Here is a 23,703-nt window from a genome sequence, read left to right as displayed (position 1 = left end):
ATACAGAATGTAAATAAACAGTCCCACTGCTAGTGAATTATTTGCTGCTAATATATTAAAAGCAGCAAAAAGTTTCACATAGACATTTGTGTAGGAGGGGGACAGTTGTCTCCTTTTATATCAACTTGACTGCAGATAGTTTTTTTTTTAAAGAAATGTTTTTAAAACTGCAGAATGTAGAAGAGTGTAGTGTGCATATGCATGGAGGTGCAAAACATTAAGAATAACTCTTTAGTGTTTTGTTGTCTTTCACCTTTTGTTTACCTAGATTTGCAGCATTGCACACTGATATGTTGCTAGATAGGCTAAACTAAGGAAATTCTGAAGCAGCACATCTTAGCTACTCAAGCATTGAGCTGAACCTTTCAAGGAACAGTAAACTGAGGTCTGTGCCAGTCCTGTTTATGCCACAGAAATGTTTATGCTAAAGGAAGTGCAGTATTGCTTATTGGCCTGGTTATTTTTATACAAATGTGGACTGGCTCTCCTATTAGATTGCTGGTGGGTGACGGCAACAAGAGTGGCAGACATAGGTACAGAGTCTACACTGTGTCATGCACTACCACCAACACATTTAGAGTAATTAGAATGTAGTTCAAATGTCCTGACATTTGTTAAAAAGGGTCTGTCTCATATGAGTGAATCGCACAAATTGCGAACGCTCGTAATATCGAATGTACCGGACCTCAAAGTGCTTTTTCTAAGATTGCGGTACAGTGAAGAATGGGATATTTGCCCTTTCAAGTCCCTTTACTGTTGCTCCATCGAATAGTCATCAGCTGAACACCTAAGGATTATGGTGACTTATTTATTTTAGCAAAACATTTCATAATATTGTATTATCCAGTTATTGGATTTTATTTAGATATTGGTGAACACTTATCTTACGGCCTGCTGTTTCCTGTTGGAACTGTTCATGTTTATTTTTAACAGTATGTGGACAAATGTATAGCTACTTACATATATTGCACTAAGCTATTTATCAGCAATTTAAATGCATTGCTTACAGGTTGGATGCTTCACATTGCATTCTCTTAGTATTGTTTACATTTTGGACATCCTATAAACATTTTTGGCCTTTCTGCTATTGCTTAAGTATTGGAACGGATTGCTTTTTAGTAACATCTTTATGTCCGCATGTTAGTCTGTACATATTGCGATTAGTTTTTCACCATTTTTATTCTACACACAGTTTGAATGTTGCTGGCTGTTCGTTTTTGGTTTATATTTGGCCTTTCCTCACTGTAGTGCGATCTTGGAGTTGGAATATATATTTAGCGGGGGTGTGTGTGGGGGGCACAGCCCCCCCACAATAGGAAGTTTGGGTCCGGTACATTCGATATTATGAGCGTTTGCAATTTGTGCAATTCGCTCATATGATATAGACCCGTTGAAAAGGTGCACTGCATCAGTCAGTGTCCAGAGATACAACAAAGCTGTTAGCAGAGCATACAGTCTGTGATGGTGCTTTTCCTGACAGGGTACTTATGTTTTTTTTTTTTCAGGTTGTGTAACCTTTATTAAATTACCAAACAAAACAGAGGCAAAATACATTTACAGAAAAGAAAACAAACCATATTAACATTTTTTGTTTTACATACGTTATACATGAAAAATCTTTTCTTTCTTTCTATCATCAGTCCAACATTACAAAAAATTGCTGAATTTCCTGCCTTCCCTTAAACCTCACTCCTCCTCCTCCTGAGTATTATTATGCATGTTTTGTTCCCACAATTTCCATTTACTTCTATGTAATTTGCGCTCTCTTTTTCTAAAGGTCCCTCTTCTAATTATTTTATTTTTTTGTAATATTCAGCACTTCAAATAAAGTTGGTTTAGACTTTGATTTCCATTTTCTAGTAATTACATTTTTGGCAGCCAAACAGAATTAAACTTAAGACCTTTCTGTGTCTAGGCAATTCTGATCTGGTGTCCCAGCTCAAAAAGAGTCATTTCCTTAGTTACAGCCATTTGTTCAACCATTATTTATAGTAATGTATTCTGTAGGGAATGTTTAAAATCTGCCACAAAGTGGTAAAGGACCAGGGATCACAAATTGACTGGAACCTTAACTTCGACCACCATGTGTCTACTGTACTAAGGAAGGCTTTCTACGTAGCACACTTGATTAGTAAAGGTATCACTCTGAGAACAAAAGAGCTTATAACTCCTCCATATTCAGCACTAATCCGGACCATAATTGAGTATAATGCCGCATTGAGCATATACTATACAAAGCAACTGGAGAGGCCTCAAAGGTTTCTTACAAAGAAGATCAAGGGGCTCCAGCATGTTCCTTACACAGACTGACTAAAATCCCTGTCCCTATACTCCGTGTCTTATAGACTACTTAGGGGAGACTTATGCCTGGCCTGCAGAGCACTTTAAGACCCAAACCCAACGAACTTGCTGCATATGAGTAAGTCAAACAGGACTAGGGCTACCCATTTCAGGGATCTAAATATGGTCTGTGATTTAAATAAGACATGCTGGAGAGACAGATTTATCTTCCAGCGACTGCAGCATCTTTGGAACAGGCTATCAAATTAATGTGAAGCAAAGCTCCTCTGACACTATTCAAGAGGAACCTGGATGAGCAGATTGGACATACTAAATATTTACCGGGGATAGCGCCCTCCTGGACATGGGCAGTCATCACTAAATGTAGTCTTTAGTACTGAGTAGCATTTTCATGGTATTGCATTGGAATGAAATGGCTAGGCTTAAAATTACCTCAGGGTCAGTAGCCTCGTAGTCTCCTATGATCCTATGAACTCATTACATTCCCAAACCATATGTTCCTGGCTGTCTGCTTTTTTCCCAATCACACCTCTAACATTTGCTATTTATCTAAGGAAAAATTCTTTTGAAGTCTGCTTGGAGTATAAAAATACCCATGCAAATACTTCAAAGCAAAAATCCTAAATGTTCTAGACTTTATTGCATACTTTGGAGACACACATGTCCTTCCATTGTTCGCATGTAAATTGCTTTTCCAGTCACTCTTTCCAATTTTTTCTAACCTCTTCTGATTGCTTCCTATGGTTGTCATGCAATATTTTATATGTCCTACTAATTATCCTTTTTTTTAAAAGCAGCTTTTGCTCTAGAGTTAGCTAATAGCTCTACTAGAGGAGATCTTTCTCTTAAAATTCCCCTGTTCCTTTATCTTTGTCTGTACTTTGATATCAGGTGAAGTGAAGGCAGATGTTCTTCGTGTTTCACTGTTGCAGTCATCACATTTGGGTTATCTGCCTGCAGGTAGCCCTCATCCGGCCTGAATTCCAGAGTCTTCGGATTCCTGCATCAGATACTGTTTCTTCTTCTGTGATGTCAGGTCATCAGGGGTATAAAACATGCAGCCGACGCCATTACATCAGTCTTTTTTGCCATGCGGTGCCCGAAGCAGAAGCAGTTTGCAAGTGCCGGTCGGCCGACTCCTGAAATTTTTGTTTTCGAGTTTCAGACCCAAAGTCTTCAAAAAAGATAAGTACCCCATTGGAGATCTTTTTTCTTGCTCCAACCGATGTCAGTAAAAGTTAACAATTGTCTTACCTGTGGAAAGCAAATAAATCAAAGATTTTCATTCGTACTGCATCCCCTGTTTAGACCCAGACCACAAAGTCCCCCGCTGTTGGTTTTATGCCTTATTCAACCCCTGAATTATTCGTTGTTGGGCTATCTTTGCAGAAAATTATTTTCGTACTCTGTCTCAGTACTCCGAAATGGCTTCGATAAGCCATCCAACTACCGATGATCTGAAAAAACGTAAGGATAAAGACAGAGACAGACCAGTCCTTCCTTTATGCCCAAGGTGGTGTCTAGTGTGGAACTGAATCAGTACATTCATTTGCCTACTTTTTTCCTTAATCCTCAAAACAAACGGGAATGAATACTGCACTCTCTTGACGTGCACAGACAACTTAGATTTTATTTGGACAGGACTAAGCTTCTCAGAAAATCTGAACAGCTGCTAGTTGGCTTTGCTGCAGGGGGCAGAGGGGAAGGCCATTTCATAGCAAACCATTTCCAAATGGATAGCCCATTGCATCCATTTATGCCACAAGCGCCATGGAAAACCTACCCCATAGGGGATAAGATCACATTTCACCAGGGCTGCATCTACCTCTGCAGCCTTTCTCAGTGGAGTCCCTACCAGGGTCATCCTAGAAGCTGCTAACTGGAGCTCTGTACATACCTTCACCAAGCATTACTACATGCCTGTTTTTTCTAAATCCAGAGCTGGTTTTGCCACTGCAGTTTTGCAGGGCTTAATACCTGGCCCTAATGCTCTCTAACTTCCTCCTCCCTTCCTTAGCTTTGGGAATCTACCTAAATGTGATGACTGCAACAGTGAAACATGAAGAACATAGTGCAGTTGTGTACACTTACCATAAATGTAGATGTTCGAGTGTATTTACTATTGCAGTCCCAGTTACTCTCCTTCCAGACCCCTGACTTCTCTTTCTTTCCTTCTTGTTTGGTATATTTAAGTTTTCTAGTGTATTTGCTTTTTGTTGAAGGTGTACCATAACATATAATTGCTTCCCATTGTGGGGGCACCTGACATCTGGAGCAAGAAAAACTGATGTAATGGCATCGGCTGCATGTTTTATACTCCTGACGTCATGGAAGAAGAGACAGCATTTGACGCAGGAATCTGAAGACTCTGGTATTCAGGCCGGCTGAGGGCTACCTGCAGGCAGATAACCCAAATGTGATGAGTGCAACAGTGAATACACTTGAAAATCTACATTTATGGTAAGTGTACACAGCTGTACTTTCCTAGCCTGCAGATAAAACATCTCCTTGGCCTCATCCCACTCTGTTACCTTTCCCTCTCTAGTTATTTGCTCCTAATACCTTGGTTCCTTTGCCAGTTTTCTTCAGTAAATTCCAGCCCCTTGTTGACTATTATCTGTACTCCTACTTGCAGCTATCTTCATGGCAAAATCTCTGTTCTTCATTTTCATGTTGACTTAGTCCTTGAAATACTTTCGGCTACTTTATGAATATAATATTCTGCATGGGCTGTTATTCTTCTTAAGGATCTGCATTCAAAATACCACTGTCTCTCTCTTTTTTTTTTTTTAACTTTTTCCCCTTGCTTTCGTCATCATCCATTTTCTATTTGAATTATAACCTTCTACTTGTGATATGTATATGTGCCTTAACTGTATAGCTCTAAAATGTCCCTTCAAATTGGGTAAACCTAAACCACCCTGTCCTGTTGGACGGATCAAACGTATCCCACCTGACTCTTGCCCTCTTTCCCTCCCAGATAAATTCCTTCAACTCTTTATTATTTAATGTCTACAACTTCTCCTCTGGTTAATAAACATATGCCTGAACCATATATAAAACTAAAGGGACTAAAAATTGTCACTGCTTGTATCTTGCCATCTTGCTTATTCATCTCTATAAACAAGAGCTTCCATTGTCTCAGTTTTTGTATTACCTTTAGTATTTTTCCACATATCCTTAGCTGCCATAACAGAAGCCTTTTAAATCCATTATCCTAAATACTTCATCTTATCATGTCCCCATAATTATGGGTACTGCTGAACCAATTTGTGTGGGTATATAATTTATAGGTATAGTTTTTATTTTATCTTCATTAGTTTTATATCCTGAAAAGACTTGAAACTATCTCATAAGAGTTTTTCATAGAAAATTTGACCAGTTCAAAACAGTAAATGTAAATAAATAAATGAGCAATGGTATGCAGAGCTCATTAAATATAGATGTAAGAAAGTGGTTTGACATAGGGACAGTAACTAATTGCACCACTGAGTCCAATTTTATACTTGTATGGAGCTCAAGTACTTGAAAGAAGCAAAATTATTTTGTGCCATACAACGTAGCCCACTAATGGAAACATGCACAGATCTTCCCTGTTTCTGGCGGCCAGTTGTGCAGTATCCTTTGTACTCATTTGTTCATTGAGTAGGTGATATGATCCAGAATACATTCTTTTTCAGCCATAACCTTTGAGAATCATATCCAGATACAGCACTAGGCAACCTAGGCAGTCACTTAGGGACCACTGGCTTGGTGGGGGGGGGGCTACTAGCCAGGTGAGGAGGCCACTGGCTGGGGGCTACCACATAACTTACATTTCTTCTTTAAGAACATACTCTGCATGCATTAGATTTCTCCTCTAAGGATGCATGCAGAGTACGTCCTTAGTAGCATCTGTATGTGCATGTTTAGTAAAACAAATGCACATTTAAACATTAGATTCGAGTGCATGGTTTCTAAAAGATGAGCATACTTTTGAACAGAGAGCATGATTTTTAAGAGACAGCATGGATGGTTGTGTGTATATACATATATAGCCACCAGCAAAGTGAAACTACCCACCAAAGTCTTGTTTTGTAATACAAAGGAAATCGTAAAAAAAAAAAAAAAAAAAAAATGAAGTCACCACAGCCAGGACAAACGTAAAAACAAATTTAATAAAAGGCTTCCAATAAAAACATGTATGGATAAGGCTTTTGAGTTAAAACTAACTCTTTTCAGATCCATCTGACTACAAACACAAATCCTGTTTAAACAGTTCTTTAAAACCTCATCCTCTTATCAGGATGTTTCATTTTCAGCGCAAAAACACATTAAATAACCGTTCAGTGAAAATTCAAAGATAGCTGATCATCGCTCATATAAAGGAGGCAAAGTCTAAGTCAGCCAATTGGTATAATATGTTCCACATCATTGATTGTCATTGGATGCTATAAATATATCGCCACTGGAGACCAGTGAAATCATTCTTCTCATCCACAAATCATCTCAACCTAAATTTGGACTCAAGCAATCCGAAGTCCAAATTACCTTGGCCAATAACTGGCTGATGTCCTTTTATTCCTGTGCTGAACTTTTCAGCTGCAGACAACATTTGCATCCTACGATCACTTCTTCACAGACATCGCATCTTAAAGATAAGTAGCCCATTGGGTTTCAAATTTTCTTATTTTTGATTGTTTTAGCTAATGCTTGGTTGTTGTAGCCTTTAGCTGATGTCAGGAAAAAAGGGAAAGTGCCAATGCGGGTGCCAGATACCCCATAAGGACGCCCATGACAGATGTGTTTTTTGCCTAGGCCGGGAACACAATCACTCCTCCTGTGCTATTTGTCAATCGTTTGTGCCTAAGACCTTACGCAGCCATCTAGCCACATTAAATCTCTACCTCGAGATCCAGCGCCTCAAACGGTTAGCCCTTAGGATGGTTCCTGCATTGGAGACTGCACCTGAACCTTTGCGCAAGAAGGCCAAGGCTCCTAGGCCTTCTTCTCCTGCTGCTCTGCTTCCCAACGCACTGCCAACTACTGATCTAGGGGTTGAGGCACACTTGGAGGATCTGTCGACTGCAGCGATGTCCCTTGAGGAAGCCATTTCGCAGCAGACAACCGGCATGTCCTCGGAGCTCACTCAGACATAGACACCCGTCAAGGTCGAGGGGAAACCAGTTTTGATGGTACCTCCAGCAGGAATCCAGACTTCGGATGTACTAATCTCCAGACCTGATGCCAGGCCACTCTCTACTTCCTGTGTGTCCAAAAAGAAGCAGAAAAAAAAACATACCTCCTCTTCTTTAGAAGTCGCACCGGATTGGCAGGCCTTTACTTCCTCTCTCATGCAGGCCTTCATGACCCTTAGGCCTTCAGCCTCAGCCACTTCCACCCTGCCTCTTCTGAGCCATAGGCCTCTCTCTGCTTCTTCCCTCCTATCCATAACTCCTCAGGTCAGGGAAGAAGAGACTTTTTTTCTCTTCATCAGAGAAGTCCATTTCTTATGTCTCCCAGATTGCCTCCCCCCAGGAATATTACTCTCCAGATGAGGAATTTGTGGAGGGGGGACTCTTCCCCCTGAGGACATTACTTTTGGTGAGACCATCACCAAGATGAAGGATTACATTAAATAGGGCACTTCCCAAATGACTGACACCCAAAAAAGGTACTTGGAACTGCTGCAAGTGGAATCACCCTCCCCTTCAGCAGTTCCCCGTTCTGCCTGCTTACTTGGATGCCTTCAGTGCAGCCTCTATGGCCCCTGACTTCCAGTCTCTGGCCCCTAAGCATCCAGACCACTTCTATAAAGTACCAGAGGACCATAAATTCTTAGTTAAGCTACCCTTGGCAGACCCAGCTGATATTGCCACCACGGCAGATAATCTAGACTGCTGTCCTCTGCCTCCCTACTACCCACTGACAAAGACAGTAAGTACATGAATAGGATGGGGAAGAAGGTACACACGTCTTCTACTTTGGCTTTCAGAGCCATTAATTATCAGACCCACATGACCAAGTATGAATTAGACTTTGTCGCTCAAGCCTCCTCCATGCTGGCTTTCTTGCCTGACAGTCCCAGAAATAAGGACATCTCATCCAAACTTTCCTTGGCCCAACAGGTAGCCAGGCACTCCATAAGGTGCAGCTGTGATGCTGCAGAAGCATCAGCCAGGTCTGCAGCATCTGCTTCAGCTCTCAGGAGGTACTCATGGCTAAGAATTCAGAACCTCCCCGAGGATTTCAAGGCTAAAATCCTGGATGACCCTCTGGACCACAGTGTGCTGTTCGGAAAACAATCCTCTGCCCTTTTTAAAAATCTACAAGAAAAATGGAAAGAACTCCACGACATTAAGCACCTGCTGGTGTCACCCATACCAAAGTATTATAGGAACTACCCTGCTAAAGCCACCTTTGTAAGGCATACTCCACAGCCCACCTCTTCCAGGTCCAGGAGAGGGGCCAGAAGACCTACTAACTCCAGATCCCCTGCTCCACCACAGCAACCCAGGCAGCCCTTTCAGGACAGAGGAGGCCCCAGTAATGCGTGACTGCCTTGCCCACCCCCCCTCTCAGCCCACCTTTTCCACTGTCTCCCCCTTTGGCAATCCATTACTTCAGACCAGTGGGTCTGAAAGATTATCCAAAAAGGGTACCTCTTATCCTGGAAAGAGAAGCCACCCAGGAGAGGCATCCCTTCCCTCTCCAAAAACCAGGCCCATCAAATGCCACAAGTACTGGCAGATCTTCTACAGCTAGGCACCATAGAGTCTGTTCCTCCAGAACAAGAAGGAAAAGGGTTTTACTCCAGTTTCTTCCTGGTCCCCAGAAAAGATGGCCCCTGGAGACCCATCTTAGATCTGTCCTTTCTAAACCTACATCTTCAGGTATCATCCTACATAATGCTCTCTCTCCCCACCTTGCTGCCTCTCATTACAGCCAAGGCCTTTACGGTCACCTTAGACCTAAAGGAAGTCTACCTGCACATACCCATCAGGAGTTCCCACAGACAATTCCCGCATTTCTCTGGCCATTCCTCTCATTTACAATTTACTGCCTTGCCCTTTGGTTTATCCACAACCCCCAGCATCTTTACAAAGTCCCCAGCCCCAGCCATTGCCTTCTGTAGAACTAAAGGGATACAAATTTACCCTTATCTGGATGACGTCCTGATTCTGGCAGAGTCCAGGGATGCTCTATTAAAGGATCTGCATTTCACCATGCCCCTTCTGCAGAACCTAGGATTCACCATCAACCTTCCCAAATCATCTCTGATGCAAAGCCAGGACAAGATTTTCCTAAGCTGCAGAATCAGAACAGTCACAATGAAGGCCTTTCTACCTCAGGACAAGGTTCTGTCTTTAACTTCCCACTTCCAAGAAGCTCTACTATCCCAAAAGGTGACGGAAAGGCATTTTCTTCGTCTCCTGGGTTTGATGGCAGCAACCATCCCCATGCTACCTCTAGCAAGAATGCACATGTGCAAGCTGCAGTGGTTCCTGAAGAACACCTGGTCCCAGCACCTGCATCCCCTAGAGCAGGCCATCCCCCTCCTTCCCTGTCTGAAAACAGAAATCAACTGGTGGACCCAGCAAGTGAAATTAAACCCAGAGCTCCCACTACACCCCCCCACCCCCACCCCAACCCAAGTTATGCATACAGATTCAGGTTGCAGAGCAACTCTTGCCTCTTACAAGATTCAGGAAAAATGGCATCCTTCTCTTCAACACATCAATATCAGGGAAATGACAGCATTTTTCTTAGCTCTACAGACCTTAACCCCCCCCCCTTCTTGTTCCAGGGGTGCTCCAGATTGTCACGGGCAACACCACGGTGATGTGGTACCTCAACAAGCAGGGAGGAACAAAGGCCTGTCAGCTGTGCAGTCTATTCCTGCTGATATAGGACTTAGCCTCCTGGCTAAACTTAGTCCTGCAGGTGGTCTGCATCCCCTCACAGGACAACCACCAAGCAGATCTCTTGAGCAGGACCTCCTTGCCTCAACACAAATGGATGCTGAACAGGGAGGTCTTCTTAGACATAGTCCACCGGTGGGGTGCTCCACAAATAGGCCAGTTTGTCTTCCCCTAGAACAGGTATCTGCAGAACTTCTGCTCAAAAACCCACTCCCCTCTAGCATGGAGAGTGGACGCTTCCAGCATCTCTTGGGAGGGGAAGTTCCTTTATGCCTGCCTCCCATTCCCACTGACTCAGAAAGTCCTCCTGAAAATTCAGAAGGACAAACCAAAAACCTTGTTAGTGACTCCCTACTGGCCAAGGCAGCACTGGTTCCCCCTACTTCACAAACTAGCCAAGGGCAATCACTTCAAGTTACCCTACAAGGTGCATCTACTGTCACAAGACAAAGGAACTCTCCTACACCCACAGGTACAGATGTTGTCTCTGACTCTGTGGGTGATCACCTTTTGATAAATTTCAGATACCACTACTCAGAGGACGTGCTTTCAGCCCTAAGGGAAGCAAGGAAACCTACCACCAGAAAATCTTACCTGGCTAAATGGGAAAGATTTGCAAAATGGTGTCTGCAAAAGGGAAGAAACCCCAGCTCTGCTGAGGTTCCCCTCGTTCTAAACTACTTGTGTCAATTGATAAAAAGTGACCTTTCTTATTCTTCTGTAAAAGTACACCTCTAGGCCATATCAGCCTGTCTGCTCATGGAACTCCCTTTGCTGGCCAGGCTCGATGTAAAGCTCTTCCTTAATGGGGTCTTGCACATGAGACCACCTAGGAAACCTATCCCTCTGCCTTGGGACCTTAACTACATCTTAGAGAAATTAATCCAACATCCCTTTGAATCTGCCGGGCCTTCCTCCTTACAGATGAGTACATAGAAGACTGTCCTTCTGGTGGCTATCACTTCAGCCAGAAGCAGATCAGAACTGCAGGTTCTAATGGTCTGTCCCCCCTACACAGTCTTCCACAAAGACAGGGTGTCCTTGCGAACCAACCCTTCCTTTATGCCTAAAGTGGTCAATGATCTCTCTCTTAACCAATCCATTCATCTGCCTATCTTTTTTCCCTCACCCACTAACAAAGGGGAGAAGATACTGCACTCCCTGTATGTGCACAGATAACTTAGATTCTACCTGGACAAGACCAAGATCATCAGAAATACTAACCAGCTCTTTATCTCCTTCCACCCCAGAGCCCTGGGCAAGGCGGTCTCCAATTAAACCACTGCATGCTGGATCAGGAAAGCTATTTGCCTCTGCTATAATCACCATGGAAAGGAACTCCCAAGGGGAATCAAGGCCCTTTCTACTAGAGCTGTGGCCACCTCAAGGGCCTTCATGAAAGGCCTAGACACAGCATCCATTTTGAAGCAGCCACCTGGGCCACTATTCACACCTTCACCAAGCATTACAAATTGGACCAAGTTTCCAGAGCTAGGACAGGATTCGCCAGGGCAATCCTGCAGGGTCTTGTAGAGCCCTCTGCATCTACCACCACCCTCTCATCCTCTTAAGCTGTGGTACGCTCCCACACCTAGAATACTGCAACATAGGAATGGAAGGACATAGAATAGTTGTGTAAAATCTTACCATAACCATAGATGTCCTTCTCTTCCATGTTGCAGTATTCCTTCCCACCCACCAGTCCCCCCCCAGCTCTTGTACCTTCTTGTGCTACTTACATTTCAGTAGGTCTCCAAGTCATACACCTGTAAACAACTGGCACACCTCCTTCTGAGCTTTATTCTCTGCTTGTTGGCCTTCAAGTTCTGAGGATTGTGCGTGCAGATGTCACATATAAGGCCCCATGGTTTATGGCCCTACTTGTGACATCCCAAGCACACTACAGCAGCCAAGCTGAAGCTTTTGTATATAAGCCATCATACGAGTCACTTGAGGGCAGGAAATCACACACCTAGAATACTGCAACATAGAAGAGAAGGACATCTATGGTTATGGTAAGATTTTACACAGCTATTCTTTCTTCCTGCACTCACACCTCCTCATTGGACTTTTCTCATTTGGCAATGCACATTTCCCATGGGTTAATAGTGCTGTTGCTATGAACCAATAAAATCTATTGTTTAAACCACAAGTCATCTCAGTCTGACTTCGAACTCCAACCAATCCGAAGTCTTAATCATCCTGGTCAAGCTATTTTCTCTTCTTATGCTAGGATTTTTTCATTGGACTATTTCCTTATGATAGCGTATTCTCTCGATAAACTGGTAACTCCATGTTCAGTTCTAGGATAATAGCCAGTCATTGCTCGTAAAGTAGACAAAGTCTAATTCAGCCAACCAGCATAATAAATACATACATTCCATTTTGTCAAATCCCATTGGGCAATATAGTCATCTTTTTGGTTCTTAATGTCATCAATAGAAGCCACTAAATTCATTCTTTACAACCACAAATCATCTTAGTCTAACTAAGGACACCATCCAATCTGGAGTCCCATTCACTTCAGTGTGAAATGTATATATATATATATATATATATATATATATATATATATATATATTGGATATAGTCCGATGAAAAATCCAAGCGTAAGAAGAGAAAATAGCTTGGTCAGGATGATTAAGACTTCAGATTGGCTGGAGTCCTTAGTCTGATTGAGATGACTTGCGGTTTAAACAATAGATTTTATTGGCTGCTAGCAAGGGTATTAGCAACAACTGGGAAGTGCACATTGCATTAAGAGTGTAGTCCAATAAGGAAGTTTGATTGCAGAAAGAACAGCCAGTTATTGCCAAGGTGATTGGGACTTCGGATTGGTTGAGTCCGAAGTTAGACCTAGATGATTTGTGGATGAGAAGAATAATTTCATTGGTCTCCAGTGACTATATTAAGATTAATAAAATATTTATAGCATCCACTGCGATTCAATTATGTGGAATATATTTATTATACCGACTGGTTCACTTAGACTTTGCCTCCTTTATATGAGCGATGATTGGTTGTTATCTTTGAATTTTTACTGAACAGTTATTTAATGTGTTTTGGCACAAAATTAAATATCCTAATAGGAGGATGAGGTTTTAAGGAACTGTTTAAATAGGATTTGTGTTTTTTTAGTCAGATTTGAAGAAGGGTTAGTTTTAACCTAAAAATGTTTATACATACATGTTGGAAGCCTTTCATTAAAGTTGTTATTACTGTTAACCTGGCTGTGATGACTTCATTAGTATTTTTTATGATTTATATATATATATATATAGATATATATATATATATATATATATATATATATATATATATATATATACACACATACATCCACATATATAAACACGTGTATGTATTTATATATATATATATATATGTGTGTGTGTGTGTGTATGTGTATATATATATATATATATATATATATACACACACACACACATATGTGAATCTACTTCTAATACTCGAATGGTCATATCATCGCATTTCATTTTCACAAGACGAAATTCACAAAAACAAAATACCTGAATGGTGAATTTTTCCCTGGGCAAATGAACACTTGCCCAAACTTCAATGAAACATGCACTAGAGTAAATAAAGCCCTATATATACCAACTCTGGGATCACATTATAGTATAGAAGAGGGCATGTTGGGCAAGTGTTTACTTGCCCTGTGAAAAATTCACTGTTCAGATATTTCATTTTTGTGATTTTCATCTCGGAAAAATGAAATTCAATGATATAGCCATTCGAGTATGAAAAAGGGGATCCATATTTATATATTTGTGTGTGTGTGTGATTAACTCATTCAGGCTCAAAGGCTCAAACCCTGTACCTTGAATACAGGACCCTAGAGCCTGCTGAACCCTCAACACAAACTGCCATCAGCAAATGCATTTCAAGGACTGTTGACTTTCACTGCATTTTATAGGACTGCAGAGTTTCTGTGCATTTTCAAGGAATGTTGAACTTCAGGGGAAGAGAAGTTCACTGTTGTTCATGCTAAGTCTGTTTTCAATGTGTAACTGTTTTGTTTAGCAAATGGCCCTGATCAGTGTCTGTGCTATAAATTCAGCCATTTTATGAGTGCAACAGGTGGTGTAGAAGTCTCTGGGTTCTACACCCACACCATGTAGATGGAGTGTTGATATTGCAGTGTCTCCTATAAAGGGGGATGGGGTGCTTCCCTCCTGAGTACATCCTCCTTTGGATGAGATGCCAAGTAATTAAGAACCTGTTGCCAGTTTGACAACCATTCCCTGTTTCAATATTGCCAGCTTACTATTTTTTTTAATATATGTAACATTGGCAGTTTACTCTTCAAGGGAGCAGGAACTGAATTTATATATGAAACACTAAAATGTAAAGTTTTGTCAGCAGCAACCTCTTCATTAGGTATAGATCTCTTTTATGTGAAGTTATTCAGATGACTTTTACTTCTGCAAAGATTGTGTATATTGATTGATATTAGTGGATTGTAATGACAAGTTTGAATGGTCTTTTGTACTTGAAATGTTCTGCAATCAGTAGATGTTCTTCATCTCACATTGCTGCAGTCCTAACACTTGGGGTAGTCCGCTGTCCCAGTCGGCCCGAATACCAAAGTATAAGGCTGACGTCGGTCAAGGCGCATTAGTCTGACGTCAGGACGTCAGGGTACAAATGCGCATGACCGACGTCATATCCTCAGTCTTTTTTGCCGCATGGTCCGATGCAGAAGCAGTATTGCGAGTGCAGGTTGGCGTTCTGAAATTTTCTGAAGTTGGAGTTTCAGACCGAATCAAAGTTGGCTAAGTACCCCGTTGGGGAATATTTTGTTTTTTTCTTGCCTCAGTATTTAACCGGATGTCAGAAAAAGTGAATAACTGTATTTCTTGTGGGAAACAGATACCTCATAGGGACTACCATACCTTGTGTATACCTTGCTTAGGGCCTGAGCACGACGTTGTTGGCTGTCGCTCTTGTGCTAGATTTAACAAACGCACTATAAAGAGAAGATTAGATTGTGCCAGGTTAGTTTTTGGGAAGCGTTGTAATTATAACATGCCGTCGGATGCTCCGACGCCAGCTTCGTCTAAAAAGCGCAAGGACAAAGTAGCAAGGCCTAGGTTGGAAGAACCGTCTGTCCCGGACGTCGGTTCTTTAGAGGGCTCGGTGGAGCCGGTGGTTCTGCCAGAAGTTCCTTTGGACTCTCTAGGGAGAGACTTTACTGTTACAAGATGTGTCCTCTCAGGAGGTAGGCCAGGCTGAAGGGGCTTCTCAGGTAGCTGTTCTCCCCTCCCTTCCTAAGGTGGTTAGGCCCTCCCCTTCTGTTTCCAAGGCTTCTTTGAGAGGCAGGCCAGGGTTAACTTCAGTGGGGGTCGCCCCTAGTTCTTCAGGGTCTCTGCCTAAGAAACATATGCTTAAAATGGCAGAAGATTTGATTACTATGATTAGAGGTTCTATGCCCCCTCCTGATAAGAGGCCTAGGGTGGAACCTGAGCTTGAGAGTTTTGAGCAGTGTTCGGAGGCTTCTGAGTCTTCGGCTGAAGACTTGCAGGAGTATCCTCCTTATTCTGATTCTGATGTAGATGATTCTACTCCTTCGGCTTCTCCTCCTGAGGATTTTTCTTTTCAGAGACTCTTCATTCCATGAGGGAGCATTTTAAATGGGAAGGTCAAGATTTCTCTGATTCCAGGAAAAGGCTTAGGGAATTTTTGTTTCTACCCCAGCATAGGCCTTTAGCTATACCTCCTGTTCTGGATGTGGTAGAAGATGTTTTTGCAGAGGCTTCCCTGAACCCTGATTCTTTGCCTCCTGCCCCAGTTAAACCGGATAGGTATTATAGGGTGCCTGAAGCTCATAAGTATCTTTTAAGAGTCCTAGGGCAGACCCAGAAACTGTTTCTCAGGGCCCTAAAGGTGTTAAGGCTTCTGTTGTTAAAAATCCTGTTCCTCCTGATAGAGGCAAGGGCTTTGGATAGATGGGGAAAGAAGGTGTATACTTCTTCCACTTTAGCCATGAGGGCTTTGAATTGCCAGTTTCACATGTTAAAATACCAAAATTATCTCCTTTCACAATTGAAGTCTAAGGTAGATGCTCTGGCGGAAGGTATTGAGTGTAAAGAGTTGCAGGATTTAGTTCATGTTTCTGAACAGGTGGGTAAGCATTCCCTGCAATGTGGTTTTGATGCTGTACAGGCCTCTTCGAGGGTGGCAGCCACTGGTTCTGTTCTTCGCAGGCACGCCTGGCTGAGGGATCAGAATTTAGCTGAGCATGTAAAGACACGGATTTTAGATGCTCCTTTACAATCTGATGTGTTGTTTGGTTCGCCTGTGGAAGCAGTTTTGAAGAAAATGGAGAACAAGGCTAAGTCTATGCAGACTGTTAAAGATTTTTTGCAGGTTCAGCCTCCAAAGTTTAGTAGAAATTGGCCTACTAAGGGGTGGACATATCCTTCTTATGATTCCCAGCCTAGGGGTAGGTCTAGACGTGGTAGGGGCAGAGCTCAAGGTTCTTTTAGGCCTAGAACAGGGAGTTCACCTGCTCAGTCTTCTGGTGAGGGCAGGGGTCAGTCCTTTCGTAAGCAGACCCAATGACCTGCCTTTTCAGCTGCCAGAGCCTTCTCGTCTGGCAGCACCTTTGGGAGGAAGGCTGGCACTTTTCAAAGAAAATTGGAGTTTAATTACCCAAGACAGATGGGTATTGGATATCATTCACCACGGTTACAGGTTTTATTTCCATACCTTGCCTCCTTTCAAAGGCATGCCAGACATTCCTCCTATACAAAGAAAAGAGGCTCACAAGCAAATTTCTCTGTTACTCCAAATAGGGGCCATTCAGCCGGTTCCTGTGCCAGAAAGGGGACTAGGATTTTATTCTCGCCTGTTCCTAGTATCAAAAAAGGGGAACACGTGGAGACCAATTTTGGATTTATCTATCCTCAACACTTATCTGGACATTCCCAAGTTCAAAATGTTGACGTTACAACAGCTTTTACCTCTGCTGGGCAAAGATCACTGGATGGTAACTTTAGATCTCAAGGAGGCTTACCTTCATGTGCCTATCAGACTCAGTTGCAGGAAGTATCTGCGTTTTCGAGCTGGGAATTCCCATTATCAGTTCTCTGCATTGCCCTTTGGCTTATCTACTGCGCCCAGAGTATTCACAAAAGTTCTGGCTCCAGTCATAGCTTTCTTCAGGCTAAAAGGAATACAAATCTATCCTTACTTGGACGACTGCCTGATTCTGGCTCAAGAAAAGGACGAGCTTCTTCAGCATTTGGAATATGTGATAGCAGTGCTAAGATGCCTGGGGTATTCTGTGAACGAAATAAAGTCCAGTCTAGTACCCTCTCAAGACATGTGCTTTCTGGGTGTGAGACTGAATACAGCAACCCAGATGGCCTTTTAACCCCGGACAAACAAAATAATCTTTCCCTTTACTTCCATCAACTATCTCTTCAGTCCGGGCTGACTGCAAGGACAGTCCTTCAAGCCTTAGGGTTCATGGCATCTTGTATTCTGGTGCTTCCCAATGCCAAACTGCATATGAGGAAGCTGCAATGGTATCTCAAACATGTATGGACACAGCACTGCCAGGATTTGGACACTGTCATTCAAATAATACCTTGCATTCAAAAGGAATTTTTGTGGTGGGCTCAGGAATGTCACCTAAACAAGGGACTCTCTGTGACCCGGCCAGAGGCGAGTCAGATTCTAACAACAGATGCCTCAGACATAGCGTGGGGAGCTCATCTGAATGGAAAGTGGATACAAGACAAGTGGCCTGCCAGACTACAGCATCTACATATCAACATGAAGGAGATGTTAGCAGTCCAGTTTGCATTAATGGCTTTCAAGGAGTTACTTCTTCCAGGGCAGGTGTTGATTCTAACAGACAACACAACTGTCATGTGGTACATCAACAAGCAAGGGGGAACACATTCTTATCCTCTATGCAGGCAAGCAATGATTTTGGGGGAGACTGCGCTCAGCTTGCAGCTAAATCTTCAGGCAAGGTTTCTGCCAGGAGCACAGAACTCCTTAGCAGATGTGTTAAGCAGGCAAATCATGGATCCCCACGAGTGGAAACTGGATCTTCATGTATTTCGGAAATTGACAGTGTCATGGGGAACTCCAGACATAGATCTGGTCGCTTCTCCACTAAACCACCAGCTGCCAAAGTTTTGCACAAAAAGGTTTCATCACACAGCTTGGAAAGTGGATGCTCTTTCTTTCAGTTGGAAAAATCTTCATGTGTATGCCTTTCCACCTCTGCCTCTCCTCCCAAAGGTACTCCTAAAGGTCAGACAAGACAAGCCAAGGATGATTTTAATAGCTCCAGATTGGCCTCGGCAACACTGGTACCCATTACTGAGGAATCTGGTAAGGAAGCCTCCATGGCCTTTACCTTTGATTCCACACCTTTTGTCTCAGAGGGACGGTCATCTACTCAATGTCAAGCTTCACTCTCTTCATCTAACAGCCTGGCATATTCTGTTTTGAACCACAGCAGGTCTCAACTTCCTCAACAAGTTTTGAATGTGATTATGGAAGCCAGAAGACCTAGTACGCGTAAAGTGTATGCAGAAAAATGGAAGAGATTCTTATTTTGGAGTGCAGCAAAGGATTTGGATGTTTCTGAGCCTAATTTGAGTGTGGCTCTTCAATATCTTACTGAGTTATTGGACAAAGGTTTGTCTTTCTCTTCCATTAAGATTCATGCTGCAGCAATTTCAGCTCACTATGATTGTGACCCACCATTGTTTTCTCATCCTTTGTTCAAGCAATTTCTTAGAGGGCAAAGAATATAAGACCCCCACGTAGAGCTCCTACTCCTGCTTGGGACCTCACTTTTGTGTTGGAGAAACTTACTCTACAACCTTTTGAGCCTCGGCTACTGCTGAATTGAAATACTTGTCATGGAAGACTGCTTTTTGTTGGCCATTACTTCTGCAAGAAGGGTTTCTGAATTGCAGGCCCTTATGGCGGTTGAGCCTTTTTTGATTTTCCATAAGGATAGGGTATCATTACGTACTAATCCTTCCTTTATGCCTAAGGTGGTTTCTAGTGTGGCTTTAAACCAAACTATTCATTTGCCTACTTTTTATGCAGATCCCCAAAGTAAGGGGGAAAAGATTTTGCACACTTTAGATGTACACAGGCAGTTGCGTTATTATTTAAGCAGGACTAGGGATTTTAGGCAGTCTCAGCAGTTGTTTGTTTCTTTTGCTTTGAGTTCTCAGGGCAAGCCTGTGTCAAAACAGACTATATCTAAGTGGATTGGGTTTTGCATTGCATTTTGTTATTCCCATCATGGCAAGGAGATTCCAGCTGGGATTAGGCCTCATTCCACTAGGGCTACTGCCACTTCAACAGCATTTCTAAGGGGGGTGGCAACTAAGGATATTTTGGAAGCAGCTACTTGGAGTTCAGTGCATACTTTCTCTAAGCATTACCACCTTCCTCTCTACTCTAAATCTAGGGCTGGTTTTGCCACGGCTATTTTGCAGGGCATGTTGACAGCTCCTGCTTCTTTATGATTTGCCAGCCTCCCTTACCTCTGCTTTGGGATTCTACCCAAGTGTTAGGACTGCAGCAATGTGAGATGAAGAACATAGTACAGTTTTGTACCTACCATAAATGTAGATGTTCGAAGATCCACATTGCTGCAGTCCAATTTACCCTCCCTCCTTCCCCTCTGTGTTTAGGGGTGGTTGTGTGGGTGGGGTTGTACTTTTGTAAATTTGTATATATTGTACATATATTTGGTACAGGAGTGTTTGGTGTTTTTTGGTTTTGGCCTCATCTTTTTAGGGTCTTCTGACATCTGGGGCAAGAAAAGACTGAGGATATGACGTCGGTCATGCGCATTTGTACCCTGACGTCCTGACGTCAGACTAATGCGCCTTGACCGACGTCAGCCTTATACTTTGGTATTCGGGCCGACTGGGACAGCGGACTACCCCAAGTGTTAGGACTGCAGCAATGTGGATCTTCGAACATCTACATTTATGGTAGGTACAAAACTGTACTTTTTGTCATTATTGGATCATAAGTTTTGTTTCATTGCTTACTGGAAAAAGTTCAAACCTACAAATTTTAAACACACTCTTAACAAGTGGTGCTGTATTATACAAGGGACATAATTTAACACAATCAGGATGGTTCTTCAAAGAACACGTGCATGTACGCGTGGTCCAAAAAATGTGTGCAAGCGGCCTATGGTTTGAAAACAGCCCAATTTAATCTTCCAGATGCATTTCTTTGTATGAGAGTTTCAATGCCATTCCAAGGGCAGAGAAGCTTACTGTTCATGCTAGATCTATTTTCATTGTGAGACTGTATTGCTTTGTTTAGCAAGTGGCTATCAGTGTTTGTGCTATAAAGTCTGAAATCAAAGTTTTACTTCTCTCTGTTCATTGTAGAAACAAAGAAGAAAATTGTATACACACTAATATGTTTGAACAGTGTTTATGGTAACTGGGGAGAACTATCCAAACAATAGGACACTGGAATGGCTGGGGGGTCCATGATCCATTACCCTGCCTAGGGTCCCTTTTGACCATGATTCATCTCTGTGAAGAATACAACATAAATGTGCATATTGTAATATACAATATAAATCATCATTCAGAACATGTAACAGTATTAGCATAACACAATTACTTAATGTAATTACAACTACAGGGCAAAGGGTAGCATGTCATGAACATGAGGTAGAAGAACCAATAAAAATAAATAAATAAATAGAGCACTGTAGCATTTCCTTTTCCTGTTGGGTTCAACTTAAAAAAAATTGTAGCTACAAAGACAATATGGCTGCTTTATGCCACTGAACATAACAGTTTCTGCAAGCAGATGCTACAGTCCTCCCTTTCACTACTAGAGGCTCCATGTATCAAAGAGGCAAGTCACAGTCCAGGGATGTACTGTTCAGTATGTTTTAAATTTCAGCATACATTATTAAATCACACTACAATTTTAGTATAAGTTATAAAAGTAAATAAAGCCACTTTTTATAAATCCTAACCGTTAAAGGTCTGTGAACCAAATGATGTACCTCTCTAATTGTAAAATTATGAGCAAGGTTTGTGGCACTTCTAGCTATAACGTTTATTCCAATTACATCGTGAACATGTTGTCTTTGTTCTGAGAGTTTTACTGGAAAGGGGAGCAAATCATAACAAACAATGTTCCATGGCTTTACTTTGTGTGTGTACATGAGACACACACACACACACGTAAACACATGCATGCTCCCTGCCTATCTATGCATGGTTATGGGTTTGTGTACTTAGAGTATACCGTCCCACTCTTCTTCTACTTGCCTTTGGAAGGAATTCTATATAGGGGATGTTGGTGATTAATTGTGCATATTTGCATCATTACACATGATTTCTGCAAAATTTGTCTTGGGAACAGGTGAATGAATGATGGAATGGCATATGGTAAGTTGGGGCTCAGTCAAAGCCTGACAATAGAGTTATAACTTCTGTTCTAGAATGAAGCATAAATATTCCATTAATATAGTTTTATTTTATTTTTTTGTGTCAAATATCTATATCTGTGTGTGTGTTTGTGTGCGTGTGTTCATGTATTGTAGCTGCCTAGTGCAGTTAGGGGAGCTTAGTCAAATCTGAACATCTGTGGTGATTAGCCATGCCTAGGACTGCTTCTAGGTCATTTGGGTCCAGCGTGAAAAATGGAAAGTAAGGTATTCTCTGCCATCCAAACTACTGTGCGCATGGTGTCCCTTGAGAGTTGCTTTTACCCAGCACCAAAGGTGACTGCCTTGCTTGCATTAGTCTAGAAATAACCCAGACTGTGTCATCTCACGAAGACTATCTTTACTCCAGATTTTCTTAGGAAGTGGCTGATTATGTAGATGGAGAAGCTGAAAACATTGGCCAGACAGAAGTCTGACTAGCACGAAAGATTGCTTTGTCATGCAGTGTTTCAGACATGACATGTCTAACAAAAATGGGATCACTCTTATTTGTATCTATTCTTTTGGATATCGTAACAGATGTTGTTATTATCCAGACATTAATAAAGGAAAACAACAGTCGTATCCAGGTTGCCAAGTATCTGGAAGTAGGTTTTGAGATGCGAACTGATCTCGTGACAATAGTTAGGATTGGATTTAGGAGCAGTGACGGTCACTGGGCATTGTTCTGCTTGAGGAGTCTCGGGGATTTTCTCAGTAATGACGGAAAGTCCTCTGGAACAGGAACATTAGACAAGTCACTCTGAGAACTAGAGTCTTTGTCATAGGCAAGATGCTGTAATACTGGTTCAGACACTGGTAACAAATGCTTCCATTTTCATCTGAATTCCATTTCTTGTGTTTCCACAGTGTACAATCTCAGCTCTTGATACAAACTTTTCACAAATCCGATGCGATCAAAACCTTTTGACATCTGCATCCTCACTATCTCCCCTTTTTCAATGAACTGAGTGGTTTACTGGTTTTATCATAGTAAGACTTCTGGGACAAATGCTTTTTCAACAGTTGGGCTTTTCTGGCTTTGTTGTTGTTAGCACTTGGAACCAACAATTTACTGCTGATTTGTAGTGTGGTTCTGGTTTGTCTCGACATAAGTCTCTGGGCAGGTGAACCAAGATGATTATCACGAGGAATGTTTCTGAGATTTAACAAGTTGAGAAAAAACATTGGCATTGTCATGTCTGGATTTCTCTAACAGCTGTTTTGCACTTTGAACTGCACGTTCAGCCAAGCCGTTTCACTGAGGGTATTCAGGACTACTCATAATATGAACAAAGTCCCACTCTTCTGCAAATCTCTTGAATTGCTGATTAGTAAACTGTGCACCATTGTCAGAAATAACTCTGTGTGGACTACCATGGACAGAAAAATGTTGCTTCTGCTTAGTAATGACAGCAGTGGAAGTTAGGTTGGGAAGTATGTCAATCTCAAACCATTCTGAATAAGAGTCCACTAACACCAAATAATGTTGACCATTCCACTGAAAGATATGTGGCTACTGTTGTTCAAGGTAATTCAGAAATCTGGCTTAACTGAAGTGTTTTTTTCTGTTGATGCGGCTTTGTTCTGTTACATACTAAACAAGATGAAAGTACTTTCTCAGTATCTCTTGACCTAGAAGGTCAAAATACTAGACTTCTCGCCCTTCTTTTGGTAGAATCACTTCCTGGTTGGCCACAATGCAAGATCTTGATAGATTCTTGTTGCAAGGATTTTGGAACAATCACTTTAGGACCTTTCATGATGATACCATTGTCTGACAAAATCTCATCTCTGTATGGAAAATATAGTTGCACTTCTACTGGTAAATAAGATTGCTTTGAAGGCCATCCTCGATTGATAAAGTAGTTTAGCTTCTGGAGAATTGGAACTGAAGCTGTGTGAGTTCTGACTCACCAAGATATACGGAAGAAAAATTATTCACTTCCATGACCTCAAAATCAAGTTGCTCATTGTTATGCTATTCTGTAACTTTCCTGGGCGATCTGGATAAAGTATCGGCAA

At 41.9% G+C, this 23,703-nt stretch overlaps 1 protein-coding gene across 2 annotated transcripts in view; it reads left to right on the top strand.

The window, feature by feature from the left end:
- LOC122790080 (ETS-related transcription factor Elf-1-like) overlaps positions 1-23,703 on the top strand; it is an 875,567-nt gene that overhangs the window by 229,356 nt on the left and 622,508 nt on the right. The gene's annotated exons all lie outside the window — the stretch shown is intronic.

The sequence above is a fragment of the Protopterus annectens genome, chromosome 15.part0 (assembly GCF_019279795.1).
Source record: "Protopterus annectens isolate FY-2018-M chromosome 15.part0, PAN1.0, whole genome shotgun sequence".
NCBI classification, from domain to species: domain Eukaryota; kingdom Metazoa; phylum Chordata; order Ceratodontiformes; family Protopteridae; genus Protopterus; species Protopterus annectens.
This window is presented reverse-complemented; position numbering and strand designations above follow the sequence as displayed.